Genomic DNA, 19,066 nt, shown 5'->3' with positions numbered 1-19,066 from the left:
TTAACTATCCAGCAGAGAGCAAGGTTACTAAACCTTTGCAAGGCAGAAGGTAAACCATGTTGCAGTAGGGCAAGTACTACAATTTCTCTCTGCCATTATTTTTGAAAAAAGAAGACAAGGACTTGGAGGAGAGCAGCCCCAGAACTGCATTTTTTCTAGCTAAAACCTAAAAAAGGAAAATGGGATTAAGTTTCCACAGGGAGTTCAGCAAAACCAGGTAAATTAGTTCAGGGATTCTTCTCTTTCTGCCCAGTCAGATAACTCCAATTTTTTTAAAAAGCTAATAGATCAGCACCTGGGATTAAGTGCTTACCTTACCACTGGGACCAAGCACAGTGAGCAGATGGGGAGAACAGAAGAGGTCTGGATAAAGGCAAAATGAACATCAGACCTGATAATGGAGGTGGGGTTTGGCTGTCTGAAAATTAAATAGGAGCACCCTAAAAAAAAGAAGTTTTGCTGGGCCAAAACCAGAAGGCTCCCTTCTCAAAACATTACTGAGTGGTTTCAAGCACAGTAAGTCTCCACTGAAGCTGCACAAGCAGCAGTGTGCGGTCGTCCCTCTGCAGCACCAGGCTCTCTATCCCATAGTACCTATAGCTCCTGCTTTTGTCCTCCTCAGTTGTTAAATATTTAATAGAAGTCTACAAGTGGTGGAAAGTGAGGTTCATTCCACTATGAATGGCTGGGTACCAGCTGCATGGCATTTAAGTTTCATGTAACAACTGACCCTAGGAGGAGCTAGCCTTCTGCTTGCAACTAACTCTTTGGTATCCAGAACTGCCTTGGAGGACATGTTACTCTGGGCAAAAGGCAATGGAGTCAAGATTTGTGCATTCAAGAAACTGATTTGCACACATGGACAAACAACAAAGCAGCTCTTGAAGCGTCCCATCATGGGCTGTAGTTCACTGCTCCCCACTACAGTTGAGCACAAGTACTGAGGATGTTCAGAATGGATCTCTAAAATCTCATGGAGATAAATACATGTCAATTAAAAACATGCCTATCTAATTTTTTTAAGACTTCTAAATGTGCAGACCCTCCTTGCTATCCTGCAATATACTGAGGAGTGTTTCTGGATTAGTTCACCTGGAAGATGCCTCTTCCTCTCCAGTGGGAGTACCTGTTCTGATACTGACCTATGCAACTCACATTAAAGGTATTGAGTTGCCTCTTGGATATCCTGGAGAAATACTTCAGCCTGCCCTCTTCTGTGTGTGTCCTCCAGAACTCTTATTACAAGCACAACCACAATAGTGGGAATGCAATGCCTTGATTGTGGTGAAAATTTGGACTCAGAGGTGGTCCTGGTCACACAGCTGAAGGTGTCCATTTGAAGCAGACAGTACTGATGCAAACCTTTATAAATCCACAGGTCAGAGACAAAAGTCAGACAATCTGTTTATTTGGGGGTCAGATGGAAAAAGAGCCTCCTTCCCTTTCTTTGTCCACCTGATAAGCTACAGGCACTTCTCTGCCTATGTGGTCAGAGATGAGATGCTGTCCAATGCCCTAGTTAAAGATATCCTTGAATTTTGTGCCTGTTTAAATCCCTCACCACCTATACACTCCCACTCCAAAAAATCTGTTGATCCTTAATATATCTGGCAAGTAAACTTTTCCCTTTCCTACCTGTGATTTCTGGATTATTCCTCTTCTTATCCCTCTGGTAACAAAAAAGCCCCTTTGAGAGGTAAGATACAATAGACATGGATGACACTGCTCATGGATTATTTGCAATAATGTCCAAAGTGTGTGTTTCAGGCTGTGCTACTGTGAGCATAAGCACCATGGAGGTCTCTGCACTGGTAGACCGTCAGGATGGAGAGACATTTCTATCACAGGGGGATGAACGACACCTGATCCAGCGCCATCTAGTTAGAATAGCACAGCTTTATCCCATTGTATCATGTTTGCATGGCAAGGTTTTGGTAGCTGTGGGGCTAAGGGGTGTTTATGTGAGAGCTGCCAGAAGCTTCCCCCATGTCCATTACAGGCAGTGTCCACTGGCTCCAGGATGGACCCACTGCTGGCCAGGGCTGAGTCACCAATGATGGCACCAGCTCTGGGATAGCTTATTTAAGAAGGTGAGTGAGGAAAAACCACACAATTGCAGCTGTAGAGAGGAATGAGAATATGTAAGGGAAAAAGCCCTGCAGACACCAAAGAAGAAGGAAGGGGAGGAGGTGCTCCAGGCACTGGAGCAGAGATTCTCCTGCAGCCCGTGGTGCAGACCATGGTGAAGCAGAAGTGCCCCCGCAGCCCATGGAGGTCCATGGCGGAGCAGAGATTCACCTGCAGACCATGGAGAACCCCCCATCAGAGCAGATGGATGCACAAAGGAGTCTGTGACTCCATGGGAAGCCCTGGCAGGCTCCCTGCAGAACCTGCAGACCCATGAGGAGAAGAGCCCATGAGATTTGCTGGAAAGACTTGTGACCCCCCTGGGGGAACTCACGCTACAGCAGCCTGTTCCTGAAGGACTGCACCCCATGGAAGGGAGCCACGCTCTAGCAGTTTGTGAAGAACTGCAGCCCTTGGGAAGAACCCACATTGGAGAAGTTTGTGGAGGACTGTCTCTCATGGGAGGGACCCCATACTGGAGCAGGGGAAGAATGTGAGGATTCCTCCACCTGAGGAGGCAGAAGTGAAATAGACAACGTGTGATGAACTGACTAGAACTCCTAATAGCAGTTCCTCTACACTGCTCAGGGGGAAGAGGGTAGAGAAAATCAGGAGTAAAGCTAAGCCCAGGAAGAAGGGAGGAATTGGGGAGGGAAATGTTTTTAAGGTTTGGTTTTATTACTCCTTATCCTAACCCAATTTGATTGGCGATAAATTAAACTAATTTCCCCAAGTCAGGTCTGTTTTGCATGATGGTAATTGGTAAGTGATCTCTACCTGCCCTAATCTCAACCCAGGAACCTTTCGTGGTATTTGCTCTCTGCTACCTGGCTGGGGAGAGTGATAGAGTGGCTTTGGTAGGCACCTGGCATCCAGACAGGGTCAATCCACTTTATCCATTCACCAAAAGTCCTGTTGCAGGAAGTTTACTTACAGTAGTGGGGAAAACATTTGGTCAACTTGACCCAGCAGGGGAGAGCTTACACTGGAGAAGCACTTTGTGTAATGAAATTATATAAATGCCTGCCATAGAACTACTTCATAATCTTTCAAAACATACTCTTTTAGTCAATTATCATGAATCTCGAAATTGGATTCATTGTTCCACTGACCCACAATGATCATTCTTATGAACTGATGAACATATCTCATGCAAACACATAAAAAGTAAATGCATGCAGTGTACATACTAGTGTGGCAATAGCTTTGATAGACCCTTAATTTTGTCTTTGTTGGGGCAACTACAGCAGAAATTGTGAAAGGAAAAAATGCTGTGTTCAGAAAAAAGACCAGACAAAAAATCTAGACTGTAACATTACTGCTTCAGTGGAAGTAATCACCCATGATTTACTAAAAGTTTACTCAAAAAAAGCCCCTGAAAACAAGTCACTTCTCAAAAAGCCTCTTGCCTTCTTCTGGGTTCAATCCTCCAAGTCACTAGTGACAACACACACCTCCAGTTACCTGAGCATGAATGCTTAGAATTCAAACTGCACAGCCTTTCACAGAATCATAGAATGATTTGGGTAGAGAGGGACCTTCAAAGATCATCCAGTTCACCTCCCTGCCTTGAGCAGGGACACCATTCACTAGATGAGATTCCACATAAAGTCTGGCCTCAAGCATTTCCAGGGATGGGATATCCATATATGACTGGATAGTTTGAAAAGAAAGCAAAAGAAAACAGCAAAAGATTGGAAAGTGAATCCACGAGTCACATAAAACACCCTAACAGGCATCAAGGCACTTTGGAAATGCATTTCTTTTAAGACAGAATCGCTGGGAAAAGCTGAGAGGCATCATTCCTCCCTGCCTCTTGCTGTGTCATCCCACAGCTCTGCCGACAGCAAACCAAAGGACTTTGGCTAGACAGCTCCTCTTCCTGGCCTGCACCACCTCCACTGCCCTCCTCCCAGCAACAACCGCAGAACCCACTGGCGGGCCCAGCAATGCCAAACACGTCAGCCAACCTCAGACGGGAGTTTTGGCAGGCCCAGTTCCCCAGCGCCAGGACGCAGCACCCCGCGCCACAGCGGGCAGAGCCGCGGAGCTGCAGGGCCATTAACGCTGGGCACAGACGTGCTCTGCAATGTTTGCATCGGAGCCCGGCCAGGAGCTGGGCTGGCTGCCCCGGTGCCCGCATGCCGTGGCCTGAAAGGGACCACTCCTGCACTGCTCCATCCGCCGACAGTTCTGCTTGAAGTCAAAACTGGCAGCAAACCAAAGTGTTCTCTCATGAGACTGTAAATTAATGTTGCTGAAGGAAGCTGGCTAGTAGTTCATGTGGCTCTGGGTTTGCTTTACATCTGGTGTCAGACTTTGAATTCCCTCTACAGCTAGGAATAAAACAGGTGAGGTGCCTGGGCCACTCAGCACCCCTTACACATTACTAATTTCCTTTCATCCAGGCCTTTAAAAAAAATCCCCAATCAGGCTACAGTTTTGAAATGTTATAGGGTTGGGGGTTTTGTTTGGTTTTTTGGTTTTGGTTTGTTTTTTTTTTTTTCACTTAAAAAAGCAGCTGTTATTTCTCTCCAGGCTTTGCAAACATTCTTCCCATTAGGTAATTCATTTACTTGCTAGCAGTAGGCACAGCTTCCTCCAACTTGCAACTCTGAAAGAAGCTGGTACCTTTTACACTTGAAAAACGTGGCCATGGAAAAGAAACAGATGCATTTTAAACAAAGATGCTCATATTCAACTCCTCACTCCTTTGCCTCACAGACCACATACCTAACAAGCCCTTCACTCCAGCTGCCTACCACCTAAAACAGCATGATTCCTGTGTTTTCATTAGGGACACAAAATCAATCTTTAACCAAGGACAAATAGCACTGCTTCCAGTTACATCCAAACAACAGCTTCCAGTTCTGACATTAGAAGTCAGTGCTGTTACTTTGTAGCTGCTTCCTTGCTTTCTGCCAAGATGGAAGGGGAAAGGAGGGGCAACCCAAAGGTCATAAAAGATATTCAAGAAGTATAAAAAGAAAAATTTATACAGCTACCTCCCGCAAGAGATGAGACAGCATCCAAGGTTTAGATAGGTCTAACCTCCTCTTCACATCACACGCTTTTCAAAACATGCTACTCGCTTGAGAACTAGCATCATCTGCTGGGAAACTCCCATCAATATTAACTGGAGCTAGGAAGAGGAATTTTAGTACTTGCACTAGAAGTGGAGTCACTGACAGCTGCAGAACAGCTTTAACTGTTGCACAGGGCTATTCAACTCCCTGAGAAAAGCCTGGATCCTTCCTCAAATACCTTTACTTTTCTTAAGTTCAGGTTGATTGCAATGGAAGGCTATGTGGAGGGGGAAAAAATCAGCCAGCCATCCTGAATATTGCTCATCTCTTATGAGGAGAAACCCCAGCTGTCCATTGCAAGCCCCTTTGAAAGCAACATTAAAATCCATATTATAGTGAGAAAGGCATTAGGAAAATGGACTGTGGGACACAACTGTGACGGGTGTTACAAGTGAGAACGGAACATGCAAGCAGAGATGTGCCTTGCACTAAGCAGTATCCTTGGCCTTGCTCATTTTGCATGCTTGACAAGTGATGTTTTACCTCATGCTTTCCCAAGTCTTTCTGGAAGTAATTTTTCTGTGCATCTCCAGAATGCCACCAACAAGGATATGAGCAAAGACTCTCCATTTGCTTGCCTTAAAGTGTTCAAGTTCTGCTCCTACTGTGGAAAGTATTAAAAAAAAAAATTAAGTCAAATAATTTTTTTGTTGTAGTAGATACTTGGAAAGAATTAGCTAGTCAAAAAAATATGTCACTTTTGGCAAACAGAAGTATATACACCCACATAAAAAAAATCATTCTGTCCTTCATTTTCAACTGTATGTCCACTGCTGAATCATCCTTTAATTACAGCTGACAATTGCACAGATGTCTCCAATGCAGTTTGCTCATAAAGACACATTCATTGCAATGAGATACATGACAGACTTCACACTTAACAGTTGTCAACATAACTTCATTAATGTGTCTTGAGTATCCACTTGCCCACCCCCACCCACTTCAAAACCAAAATTAAAACCTGCTTTTCTTCTGTCATCACATCCTCCAACAACTATCACCACTCACTCAAGTGTTAGGAAAATAAGTCACCACTTTTTCCATAATCCCCATCAAAAATTGCTACTTCCAACAAAAGCAGTGTACAAACAAACTCAGTCACAAATGAAAGAAGCCATTTTCATTTCCCAAAGACCACATCTATTTATCTTCTTGACCCATCCAATTAAGCAGTATGATTCACCGATGACTAGTAGCACAAACATACATTCATGTGTTAAGTTCTGTCAAAACATTACAAAATTAGCAGAGAGCAGCTACTGTTGTAAATTTAATGATGTACCTAAGATGACTGTAGCTGCCAAAACTAATGCTCCATCATTATAAGAGCCCTTTTAATACATAAATATTTCCTCTAAAAATAAGCTTGCACACTTAGAAGACATTATCTTTATTGGGTAGAAAAGACCTAAATGTTCTCACTTACGAATGTTGGACAAGCTTATCTTACTTATGTGTGGGGTAGCAGGCCCAGTGGAGACAACAAACGGGATTCTAAACAAGAAGAATGCCCATGTTTTGTATTTGTCCACACAGGGATTGAGACTATGATGGAACATGTCTACAGATGGAGCCAATTATCTGAAAAGAAGAGATGTTCACAGATTTCTGTTTTTGATTAGAGACATTTATCAGTCAAAACTACTTGTGACTCATGCTAAGATTAAGTTTTATATTATAACAAAGAATTAAACTACCTCTCGGTGTCATTATTGAGAAGACTGATACTCAACCTGCACTCCTGAATTTTGCCAACTTTGCCATAAAGGTCTTTTGACTAGGACTTGGTTGCAACACTGCTCAGTTTTCATACACTCACAGGAATAGAAACAAAGTGTTCAACTCTGGTACCTCTTTATAAGTTCTTTAACAGAGGGAAGACTCTAAGGTAGAGGAACCAGGGTTCAGTAGGTCAAAAAAAGCCATTCATACTGGCTTTTGGATTTTGCCAGATGTTGGTGTCTTTAAATGCTAGACAGAACTAAGGGTGTCATGAACCTTGTAAGAGTCAAGCCTCTGGTGACCTTGAGAGCCAGGAGAGCTCTACAGCCTGAAGAGAATATCAATGCTAAGAGCTGGAGCACCAACAGAGGGAAATTTCTTATTCAGTTTAGGCTTAGGAGGGAGTCCCTTTGAGTGCCTCCACTGATGTCTCACTGTTCTATTTTACTGTCTTCCCTCTTTTGCACTGCAGACCTGTGCACATACAGAGCTGTAAAGAATGTCATCCTTATTGTCACCCATGTCTCCCCATCACCGGCTACCTGAGCAAGAGCATTTATCATCACAGATATATGTCCTCATGAAACAATCAATGCTGTGAGAATACTTCTTCCCTGAGTTTCTCTCTCTCCTACAGCCTCCCTTGTTTGGTGGGAAGATGGAACACAGTAAGGAAAGGAAATGATACAGCTGGAAGTTCCCCAGTAAGCCTTGGAATAGTTCTTCAGTGGAAAAAAAATATCAATAGGAGTTATAAAATCACTCTAATACTAATGATATATTAATGATATATCTGTATTGCTGGAAGTGTGTGGTAAACATTTCTTTGTAAATGTGATTTGAATGTATGTAGGCACTACTGTAAGACAAATTTGTATTCAGCAAATGAAGACTTTCTATAACTCTGTATACTCAGCTAAGTAAAAATTCAAAATTACACAGAGCAACATGAGAAAAAAAGCAAGCAGTCAGACTGACAAAAGGGGGGGTGTTGTTTGGTTTAAAATGTATTTATTTTGCCAAAAAATCCATCTAAATGAAAAACCTTAATATGTTAACTATGGTGCTGCTATTCTACCTGTATAATCAGTTTAATGTCTGTGAAGATTTAAAGAATAGTGTACTAATTATGTGATTTCATCTTAATGCCAGCTTTAAAATGAAGGGGAAAAATCACTTCTGTATGCCTCACAGAAACAAATAATTGCTTTAAATCCGTCTTTCTTGAAAGCAAGCTGTAAACCCTCCAGTTTCAAAACAGACAGATCAATCTTATGCAACTTGTCTGGTTTCTAATTATTAATATAATTCATAATAAAAAGCCAGAGGGGGTAGAAATAGGTGCTAGGGAAAGATGTTTGGGCACAGATCAACCACCAAAATGGATTAAGATCAGATGAAAAAGAGAACAGAACAGCTATTAAACTTCTGCCTCGTCTTCACTGGGGCTGTTGTAAGAAACTTGGAGTACAGCTGCACTTAATGAGTTTGTGTAAAAGCAGACATTATACAAATGGGAGAAAGCAGGAACTTCATCCAATTAGATAAGAGAACTGGCCAGCAGCCTCCAATGAACTGAAAAGCTCTTCCAACTTTAGGGATGAGAGCTAATTATAACTCTGTTTTTGTGTGTGTATAATGCCACTAAATTATTAAGAAATATTGTTCTGTCAAAAAACTATGTCGTATGTACTGATTTGATTATTACAGATAGAGGATTTGCCAGAGACAGGGCTGGAAAGTGATTAGCCTTGATAAAAAAGAGAAGTCATTTTGCCATCAGAATTCAGGGTGCAAACAGCTTTTTTTTCTTGAGTTTCTCCCAAAATTTGGGCAATCGGGTGGAATGGCAAGAATTTCTATTTCTTCCTCTTGGTACTTTGGATGCAAGGAAGAGAGGCTGACATAGGTAATTATGTGCCTGTGAAGAAAGGTAGCTCAAGAGATACTCACTGTTGAAGCTAACACAACCTGGGGTATTGTTTCCTTTTTTTCCTTTTTCTTTTAAGCACACAATAAGATGAAGAATCAGAAATAAGCTAGATACAAATAAGCACAAAGGTTCTGACATTTGCTTGATAACAAATACCTTTTTCAGAGAGTAGACTGAGGTACAGAGAAAACAAGGAAATTATGTTCCATCTCCTCCTCCTTCGTCACTCCCAAACACACCTCCTTAATACACAATATAACAACTACTCTAGGGTGTGCTAGAGTAGTTGTTGGCTACTCTACTCTACTCCCAGTAGCCATGGCCCAAACACCTTTTAAGTCCCCCAGCCAGCTCCAGACTGTCCATCAAGTTAGGCAATTTTCAGGAAAGAAATTACATTTTACATAAGGGAAAAAATGTGTGAGAGGACATGTGCTCACTCATCCCTGCATGCTGAGAGCAGCAGGGAGGGGAAGTGAAATGACAGAATTTATTAACTTAGAAAACAGCTTCAAACTCTGGACCCTGCTATTTCACTTCACTCATGTCTCCTGTGGAATAAGGGCTACCAACAACTGGCAAACAATGTCACTCCTTACAGCCAAAGACCCAGGTTCCGTGCTTACTGACAATCTGTGCACACTGTCCTTATGAGCATGAAATGTAGTTTGGTTTTCTTTTCAGGACAAGGTAGAGCCACTGTGAGACCTTGAAAGAAGCCAGAAGAACAAGACAGAAAAATCCCAGAGCAGAGAGAGCACACTGGAAGGCTGAGACTGCTAATGGGACAGCTGTAAACAAGGATGAAAGACTCACATTCACGATTAAAAAGAGCAATGGGAAGAGGCCAGAAGAGCACTGTGTTTAGATCTAGCCAAGCCATACTTCCAAACTAATATATTTTACTTCAATTATCCTAGAATAAAATAAAGAAATTAACTTAGATTTAAATCTTCAGTAAGATGACCTCTCAAGAGACTTTCCACAATCTTTTGGACTTTGAAGGAAGACTACTAGTGCCGGTCCTAAAATTAACAGAAGCAAGAGAGAGGTTTAAGGCTCCTAAACACAGATTCAGCCTGTCAATTCTGAAATGCTAAATAAAAGCACTGGTGTCCTATTAAACAAAAACCAAATCGCCAAGAAATCAGCTTTCAGGGATCTACTGAACCAGCGCATTCTACTTGCTCAGAAATTACCCAGCAGTTTTTTCTGAACGAAGAAATACAAATCAGTTTTGCTTAGCAAATGCAAGAGCCAAACTCTTCTATTGTGAGGGTTTCAATAGACACTCAAATAACTTTGACAGCAGCATGGAGGGGGAAGGGTGTCTCTGACCCAGTTTCTGTATTACAGCATCGCTTGGGTGATGGTGGTACGAGTGTTCACAGTAGAACCTCTTTTCTTCAATTTTCCTCTCCTCCTTGCCCACCACCACTTTGTTTAAATAATCCACAGATGTTATCATGGGCACAAGAATATGGTTAATTGAGCTTAATGATTGCTGGCAGCTTCTTATATGCATTCAGCTGGTGATTCTTCAGCAGAGAGCCCTTTACACAGTGTGAGAGGGAAAATTGTTTTTTTCTTTGGCTTTCTCTTTTCATGGCCATTCTGAAAGCAGAATTCTCATTTTTTCCTGATATCTTTGCCCAAATCCTCTTAACATGCTGTGGGAAATTTTGAAGGTCAGGCCCTCTTCATCCAGTGGAACCTAAATGATTTTTTTCTAGGCTCTTCATCAAGAAGTTTATTGGTACTTTTCACACCACTGATTCAGGAGAAGTTTCAATTGCTCCTTTTTGTAGAGCAGCAAAAGCCTAGAGAGGCAGGGGAGTGAAATACTGAACCAGTAGATAAATGCATGAAGGAAAGGCTCTATGTACCCAGGCAGCAGGGACATGGGGATCTCTGTTTGCAGACACCTAAGGGCAGTATCCCTGCCAGGAAGCCAGGCAAGAGATGTGACAGATGAAAACACTGAAAATCTGAGCAAGAGAGGCAAAATCCAAAGGATGCCCATAAAGCTAGTCACAAGTCTTTTCCCACAGCAAGGGCTGAAATACACTTCTGAGTCTGAATACGCACAATGAAAATTTTCTCTTAAAAAAAAACCCTCACTGCTAGCCATGTTTCAATATGGTTTTCAACAGATCTTGAATTATTATGAACCTTTGCTTGTCTGCTTTTTATATGTCACAAGCCATCACTAACCTGACAGCTCTCTGGCAGTCTTTCAAGCATCTTCAAAAGTAAAGAACTAATCTGGCTTTTAATGTTACTTCCAGCTCCTAAACCAAAATCAAATTCAGAGATTTGAAAAGAGCAGAATCAGAAATAGATTTTCACAAATGTCCTGATAAAGAAAGCTGAAAGTAAAGAGTTACACTGTCAAAAGCAGTGATATATTGGCAGAAGAAAAGAAGGAACAATTTCGTGTCAGACTGTACGCTGCACAGTGATGTATGCCACAGCCAGGGGTAACCAGCCTTTCAGAAGCCCACAGATAATTCTGCTGTACATAGACTGGGATTATGCCAAGTGGATCCCAGCAGAGGTGCATGAATTTGGGGGCTACTGCACAATGAGAACCCAGGCCAAGGAAGGAGGTGAGCCAGCAAAAATTGCTGAGGAGATCCCTGCTCTACTGGACAGTAAAGCAGCCGAAGTCACAAGAAGTCACTGTCTTCAACCATAAGACCTCTTCCCAGCTCTCTCCCTCTCATTTTCCTTGGCAATGAGTGTTGTTCAAAGTGCTGGTGCAAATTTATTAGGGTTAAGGAGCTTGGTCACACTTGTACCAGTCAGATAAAAAGAGAAGACTAAGACTGGAGAGGGGAAAGTCTGAAAAAAGATGTAGTTTTATTTTTCCACAAACAATACATAAGCATTCTCATTTCATTGGAGAAACCAGGTCTCTTTTTTGCTTTCTTCCCAGGTTTTCTATTGTTTTGTTTTATTTTGTTTTGCATTGGGGGTCTTTGTTTTTTTGTTTGGGTTTTTCATTTTGATTTGGTTTTTATTTACACTAGGGAAAAAGACCAATTGGAACACTTACATTATAAACCTTATAAACCTAACTCATTGTCGTTCAAATCCAATACATTTTACTTCACTTTCTCAAAAGAAATACATGTTTGGCAAACATCTTGTATCATTTGGAAATTCATATTTGTTAAGGAAATAATGGTGGTAAAAACTTTTGACCATTTCTAGTGATTCCTTCTTTATGAGAATTGTGGCACTTCCCTGGAAATTGTAAGCCAGTACATTAACTTCAGTAACTTCTGTTCCCTCAGGTGACAGAACGATAATTTCCGCTGCTGCCAGAGACTTCGCTCTTGACTTTGGGCTATTCACTTTGCCTTTGTGTTCCTCAAATCCAGCTATAAAATGGGTATAAAACTCATACTTTACAGAAGCACCACGAGCATGAAACCACTCATTATTTGAAACTTTTGCATACTGTGGAGAAAGAAGGTATAGAATACATAAAAACCCACTAGAATTATGCTTTAGAAAGATGCTGGGAGGGTGATGGACCTGACTGAATTACTATGCTCAAATGAGCAAAGCAGTGTTGCTTCCTGAATGACTAAAGCCTTAAGATGCTCTTAAGCTTGCAAATAGCAGTACAAAATCTCTAATGGGTTACAGACAGGCAGCACTGCTGTTTTATATCTCAGCCAGAAGACAAGAATTATTCTGCTGCTCAAAAGGCTACAAACATGCAGTGGCTCCAGCAGACCAAAAGGAAAAGTACCGGAGTAAAGACCAATGAAATAAACACCATCATTCCCAAAGCACTTTATCTCCAGTGGAAAAGCCAGGATCTGTTTTGCTTTGCCAATGGTATATGAAGAATTTGCTGCCTGATGCAGTGTGTCTGTGGTGTCATTTCATCACTGGACATTTGTAGATCTACTCCTGCAATCTAAAACCTGTTTTCTGAACATAGCCTTAGCTAAAAAACCCCTTTCCTGTCTAGAACAGATCTCATTCTCAGACTTGCTGGTCTTTGGCATCTCTCAAGTAGATTCAGAGTGGTCTGTTTGCCTTTCTCTGAAGGTGGAAGCACAGGTCAGAGCTGAGCTCGACACGGCAAAGTCGGTAGCATTCCATACAGACACGTTAACAGGGAAGAGCCGAGCGCCCCGTGCCCTCCTCCTGTGCCAGTCATCAGCAGTACCTGGGATCGGAGCTAGCGGTGCAGGGAGGAAAGGGAGAAAAACTGAGAAAAAGCGAAGCCGATGATTAAGGAGTAAAGAATGGCAGATGAAACTAAAAATAGTCCCCTCGGCAGTTGTAAAGGAAATTCGTTTGACAGGAGGCTGCTTCTTTTGTCGAGAGCGGTTTGTTATGCAAGAGACGATACCAACACCGGCTCTTCTTATCTGCCTTGTCAGTTTAACTGACAAAAAGGAGCAGGGTTAACATCTCTGGAGCCACTGCCAGCCTCAACATTTGTTTGTCATGCGTGTCCGTGTTTTAAGAGGCAGCCCGGGGATTAATACCGTCCAGAAACTGTGGTGCAAGCTCAGTTAGGCAATTCCACAAAAATCTTCAGCTTACTTACTCGTCATTAAAGGCAACAATTGAGCCCCTGCCTGCTGCTGGTTTTGTTCCCTTGCCTCCTGCTTCAGCCATCACATGGTGACTTTCCTGCACAACAGAAAACCGAATGCCCACAGGTTTTTCCACACACAGGCAGCAGAGGACAACTGCCCCAATCTGCTTTTCCAGTTCTCAAGATAGATGACTCAAAATGTCCAGAGCCTCCTGGATACAAGAAAATGAAAAACTAAACCAAAGAAAGTTGTTTCATTTTCCCCCCACTCCTTCCTGATGCTGAGCCTTCAACAGCACTTACACCTCTAAGTGCAAAGGTAAGAAGTAGGAAGGAAGAGGCTTTAAAAGAAACCACTTTAACACCTCCTTTCTTACAGAAGAGAAGCCACCATAAAAGCAGGCGGAGAAGTACAAGTGAGGCTATCGGCAGCTGCTGGCCCATTGCCCACAGGCCTGCAGGTGAGTCTGTATGTTCCTCGTTAAAGTGCCTTCTGGCATGCCTGGAAGCTTCTGCAGAGAGCCTGGTGCTCACGGCTGCCAATATGTGCTGGTGAGGAGGTAAGCAAATCACAGCCTGTCCAAGTTAAACAAGTTAAAGCCAAGACTTCCAAAAACTCAAGTGACCCACATACGGTGTGCAGGAGTGAGCACTTAGAGTATGATGTAGGTGCAGGGGAAAACAACTCTTATTTTTCTTCTTTTCATTGGACTTCCCTGAAACATTCATTTTTAGACCCAGTATGCTGCACTAAATCATGGGTTAATTAGAAACAGGAGTCTCTCCTCTATTCCTATTTTTGGAGGAAATGTTCATCAGCACAAAGACAGCAATGCAGAAGTCCTGTCTCCTCGGTGAGTAACTGAAATCATCCTCTCTGTCCCAAACATCAAGGTATTTGGTAGAAAAATAAGCAGAATAAGATAAAGTGGTGGAAAATCCTGGTTGAAAAGTAAATAGCAGCTTTTTACTTCATGTTTTAAATGTGCACTGTGTTGAAATATTCAGGGCTTCTTCTGTAAACTAACTTAGAAACAACTCGATCCATTTCCCACTCAGTGAAGGAAGACTTCGGTGGCAGAATCTGCCCTAAACCAAACCTACCTGCCATGAACTGCTTGGGCCACAGGATGCCACTGTTGCATTTCTTTTTCAGGAGGTTGAAAGAGTGGCAAATTGTTTACATGAACAGGACACCTAAATCTAATACCTCCTTGCCTTCTTAACACATACGATTGCCAATGTTTAGAGCTCCAGACAGACCATCCAAATGTAAATAGCTCAGAGCTGCAGAGGAATACGTGTTTTCTTCAGGAATGGAATGTTTGAATACCTTTTAAGGCTCGATTACTGAACCCAGAACCTCTGTACCTTCATAAATTTTCTATGCACAGGAAGACTTTCCAATGACTGCCCTAAGTGTTGGCTCCAACTCTGATGGTTTTATCCACAAAATAAATACCCTGTTATTAGATTTTATCTGTGTCCAGATGAGAAAAGAAAAACACTAGATGGGAGAGTAGATTAAATCAGAGAGAAGGCAGGCTGCTCGTAATTGCTACTTCTTGTGAAAGAGCAAGAGCCCCTACCATGTTAATAAAACTTCATAAATATTTTACTAACATAAAATGGAATGCAATGTGTTCATGCCAAGAGACAGGGCAGTGGCCTGAGCTCCCAGATAGCTGCTCTTGCTGCAATTTTTGTGCAATTTGCAAACTGGCACACAGAATCAGAAGCCCAAGACTACTGAGACCTCTGGGACAGTCAAGACAAAAGCACTGCACAAAGGTCCACCAGTGTGAATTTTAGAGCAGTCAAGATTGCAGAAATCTACACAGGGTCTAAAAGTCCTCTGAAAGCAAATTTCAGTCCTGTCATGTCTTCACACTGAAGTGGTAAATTATTACAAAAAACTAAGTACGGGGTTGCGGACAGTCTCCAAGATCTACACAGACGAGGGTTCCCCCAAGTTCACCACAACACAGATGGAATTTGTGAGAATGGGTTGCTAAGAAATGAGAGAGAAATTTTAATGGTAACGGTTTCTCAGACTTCAAAAGCCATTTTGGTTTGGCTCAACATTTTAGAAGCGAAAAAATGGCTTTAGCCTACTACAACGCCATTTAGGACCAAGGAAAAAGAAAATGAATGATAAGGTTTCAGATACATCTTGGGTGGCCAGCAACAGGAGAACTTGAGGAAAGCCAGCATGAAAGTGACAGCTGTGGTGATGCAGAGCATTACTGAGGCTGCTGTTACAGCTCTGTACTTCAAGCTGATGTAAATATGAAGGGGCCCACAGATAACAGCCTTTTAGGATTCAAGGCTTCAATAGAAACATCCTCACTACCTTCAGCTTGCTTTGGATGTGTCCCAGAAACTGGCTATTCACCAGTCAGGATCTAGATTCAGTGAGACAAAATCCCACTCTTCAGAAAGCTGTATTATAAGATCTCTCCATCAGAACTGGACAATTACTCAGAAGATGCTGGGAAGGACTCAGCCTTGTAACAGAAAAAACTACCAATCAAACAATTTACACGTTTCCAAAGACAAAAATAAAAGAAGCCCAAGGACTGGTCCCATTGCTATTAAAATTAATTATTTGTAACAGCACACACCAAGGATACAATATTAATATTAAATCAATCATGACTGTTTACATTTCTTTTGCTGAAGAAATTTTCAGTGTTGTGACTTTTTTGTCATTAGCACAGAAAAAAATTGACCACACATAACAAATTACTTAGTTCCCAAACTGAATTTACCTCCTATTCCAAAGACCAGGGATTTCAAAATCTCCTTAAAAAGGGGAGAAATAAAAAGCCTTCAATCCAAATTCTTTTCTTGTTGTTTATAACAATAAACAACAGATTTCATATAAAAGCAGCAGCACAAGGGTAGAAAATAGTGTTCCAAAGCTAATTTTAGTCCTGCTGATCTCAGGAGCTTAGTGTTCCTGTCAGACTGAGCAGACTCCAGTGGTGCCCTGCCTGCCTGCCTGTCTGGATGGAGAAATCTGTCCCTGGAGATCTATTTATAGCACCTTGTACCCTGTACCTAGATTAGGTTTTAGGTTTTTTGTTTTATTTTGTTTCATTGTGTTTTGTTTTGGTTTGTTTTGTTAGGCAGGAGCATGTATCCAGGACTACATTGATCCAAGACACAGATGTGATCTACTCGAGTAAATTACCAGGGAAAAAAAAACCAAAACAAAACAGTTCACACTTCATTTTCTGCACATCAGTCCCTCTGGACTTCATCAGCCAGCCAAAATTCAGTCCCAAAGGTTATTTCTATTACAAAGAGAAATTGATGACAGAATTGAGTGTATCTTTGATATAAACCCATTACACACCACACAGCATCCTTTCACCTGCACTAATGTAAGAACAAGCGATCTGCTCTTTTTCCTTGGTGGTTGTCATTTAAATTTAGCCAGTACAATATCGAATCCATTCATTATTTTCTCCTTAGAAACACATTCTTACTCCTACATTTGGATGTTTCTCCCTAGTCAGCATGATTTTCTGTGGCTTGTTTCACCGGTTTTAATGTCATATATAGCCAACTCCAGCAGTCACTACCTATCTTGTATTTTCTTTATGAGTTTCCAGGGAAAAACCCTTATGTCATAGAGTTAAGGGTTTTTTTATGTAGATCTCACCTTGTAATTCTGTGTTGGTTGTGACCCTGTTATTTCAACTACCTGGTTCCGTAATTACTTTAAACTCTTCTGAATACTTACTTTGCCCACCAGCTTCACTGGATTTTACCCATTTCATAATAGCATCCCTTCAGTTCCCCCCAGTCTTCCAAACAAAATGACCACACCTGAACCCTTTCAGACTAGAAAGAGAAATGCTTTAACAAAACTACTAGTTATACTGCAAACAGTGGCTGTCAAGAATACTCTTATATTTCAGCCCTTCCAAAAAAGTCTGTTCCCAGCCATGTCTCTTTGTGATTTTTCAACTGTTTGTATGAAACCTGCCCATCAGAAGGGAGATGTAATTCCTAATGCCTTCCATCAAGAGCAGATATCCTCTGCTGGATGTAAATGATGAATCAATTTCCCAAATATTTGTTATCTAGACAGGAGAGTGGAGTTCATGCAGGCACCCATCTTTGGGCTAAAATCTGCCAAACTAGCTTAAACAACCTTTAAATAGAAACAGTAGGAGTTAGAAACAAACAAAGGTATGAAATAGTAAAACACTCCTGCTGTTAAGCTGCCTTTGCTAGCCAGATGGCAGCCCCAAACTGAGAAGATGTAGCAACTGATGGGTAGTTGTGTCTCAAACTGCAACTTCTCATCAGGGCTTCAGTTTCAGTCACCACTCACTGCTGCCAAGAGAGGTAGCCCTCTTCCCCCATCCCTCCCCCAGTTCCTTCCCTGTGGGACATGTGCTTCTGCCAAGTCCTTGCTCCAGTGCACATTTGATTGCAGCACAAAGCCAATTCAACTCACTAAAACAGCAGAAAGTAAATTGGTTTTGGCTAGAAAGCAAGCAGAACTGGATTATTATGTGATCAAGCAAGCACTAGGGTTGGTGCAAGACAGTGAGAAGAAGATGAAGTGTACAGCTGAAGGCAGGAACAGCAGAAGAGGTCTAGGCAAGGTGAGAATGGTAAACAGCAAAAGAAGCTGTTAACACAGCTCAGCCAGAGCAGGGAATCACACTTCTGCCACACTTCAAAACATGTGCTTTGAGCATTCAGTTCCAGTAGCTGTCTCCTCATTTCAGGGACAGCAGCTCCTCTGTTACCTGTGTGTTACTTATAGAGGATTTTGGATTCACCTCTGCCATGGGACTGCACTAACAGCTACATATCTTAAGCCCAAACTCATGAAGCACTGGTACCCCAAAAATGCTGCTGTGAAAGCCCTGGGAAGGAAAGGGATTTTCTGCTCCCAGCTCTTTTGCAGGACAGCGCCACAGCATAGGGAAGATTTCCAAAGCTTAAGATTAACTGGGCACAGTGTCATGTTAACACCACCATCCTGTTTCCCAGGCACAGACTGCTTTTGTGTACAGGACTGCACAACCAACAAGCCATTTGCTGCAATTCTGGTTCAAGAGCCTGTCCAGACTCTCTCCAAAAAGATATTATAAATGCCAACAGAAGGCATCCTGAGGAGACCAGCACATTGTTCCTCTGTAAGAAAAACAGCACAGGCTGGCAGCAAGGCAATAAAGCCCCTGCAGCCCACACCACAGGGAGGGCTTTCAGCAGAGCACCAAGAAAGGAGACTGCATGCATTCAAATGGCTGTTCATCCAAAATGTGGCTCTGTACCAGAGGAGAGTTTGTCTGCTTATCCCTGTGCAACCTGTCTAGCGTAACACAGGCCGTTCCCACACACCTGCTCCTGGGCACAAGTTTCACCTATTATCTCGCACCTCCTCCCCTTCACCCCTCCCTGCTGTGTGGGACTTTCTGCCCTGAACGCTGCCAATGGATGTGGCTTTGGAAAAACAATAAGGCAACCTGTGGGGACCTTGAATTTCTACTTTATTAACCTTCAGGTTTTATATCCTCTCACGGTTACCAAATTCTTCCTCAGCACTGTAGGGCACAGGGAGTTCATTTTATTAGATTAAACAAAGCCTGGGTTGTCCCACAC

This window comes from Prinia subflava, chromosome 1 (assembly GCF_021018805.1).
Source record: "Prinia subflava isolate CZ2003 ecotype Zambia chromosome 1, Cam_Psub_1.2, whole genome shotgun sequence".
In the NCBI taxonomy this organism is placed as follows: Eukaryota; Metazoa; Chordata; class Aves; order Passeriformes; family Cisticolidae; genus Prinia; species Prinia subflava.
The sequence above is the reverse complement of the archived record's forward strand: the minus strand, read 5'-3'. Positions refer to the sequence as shown.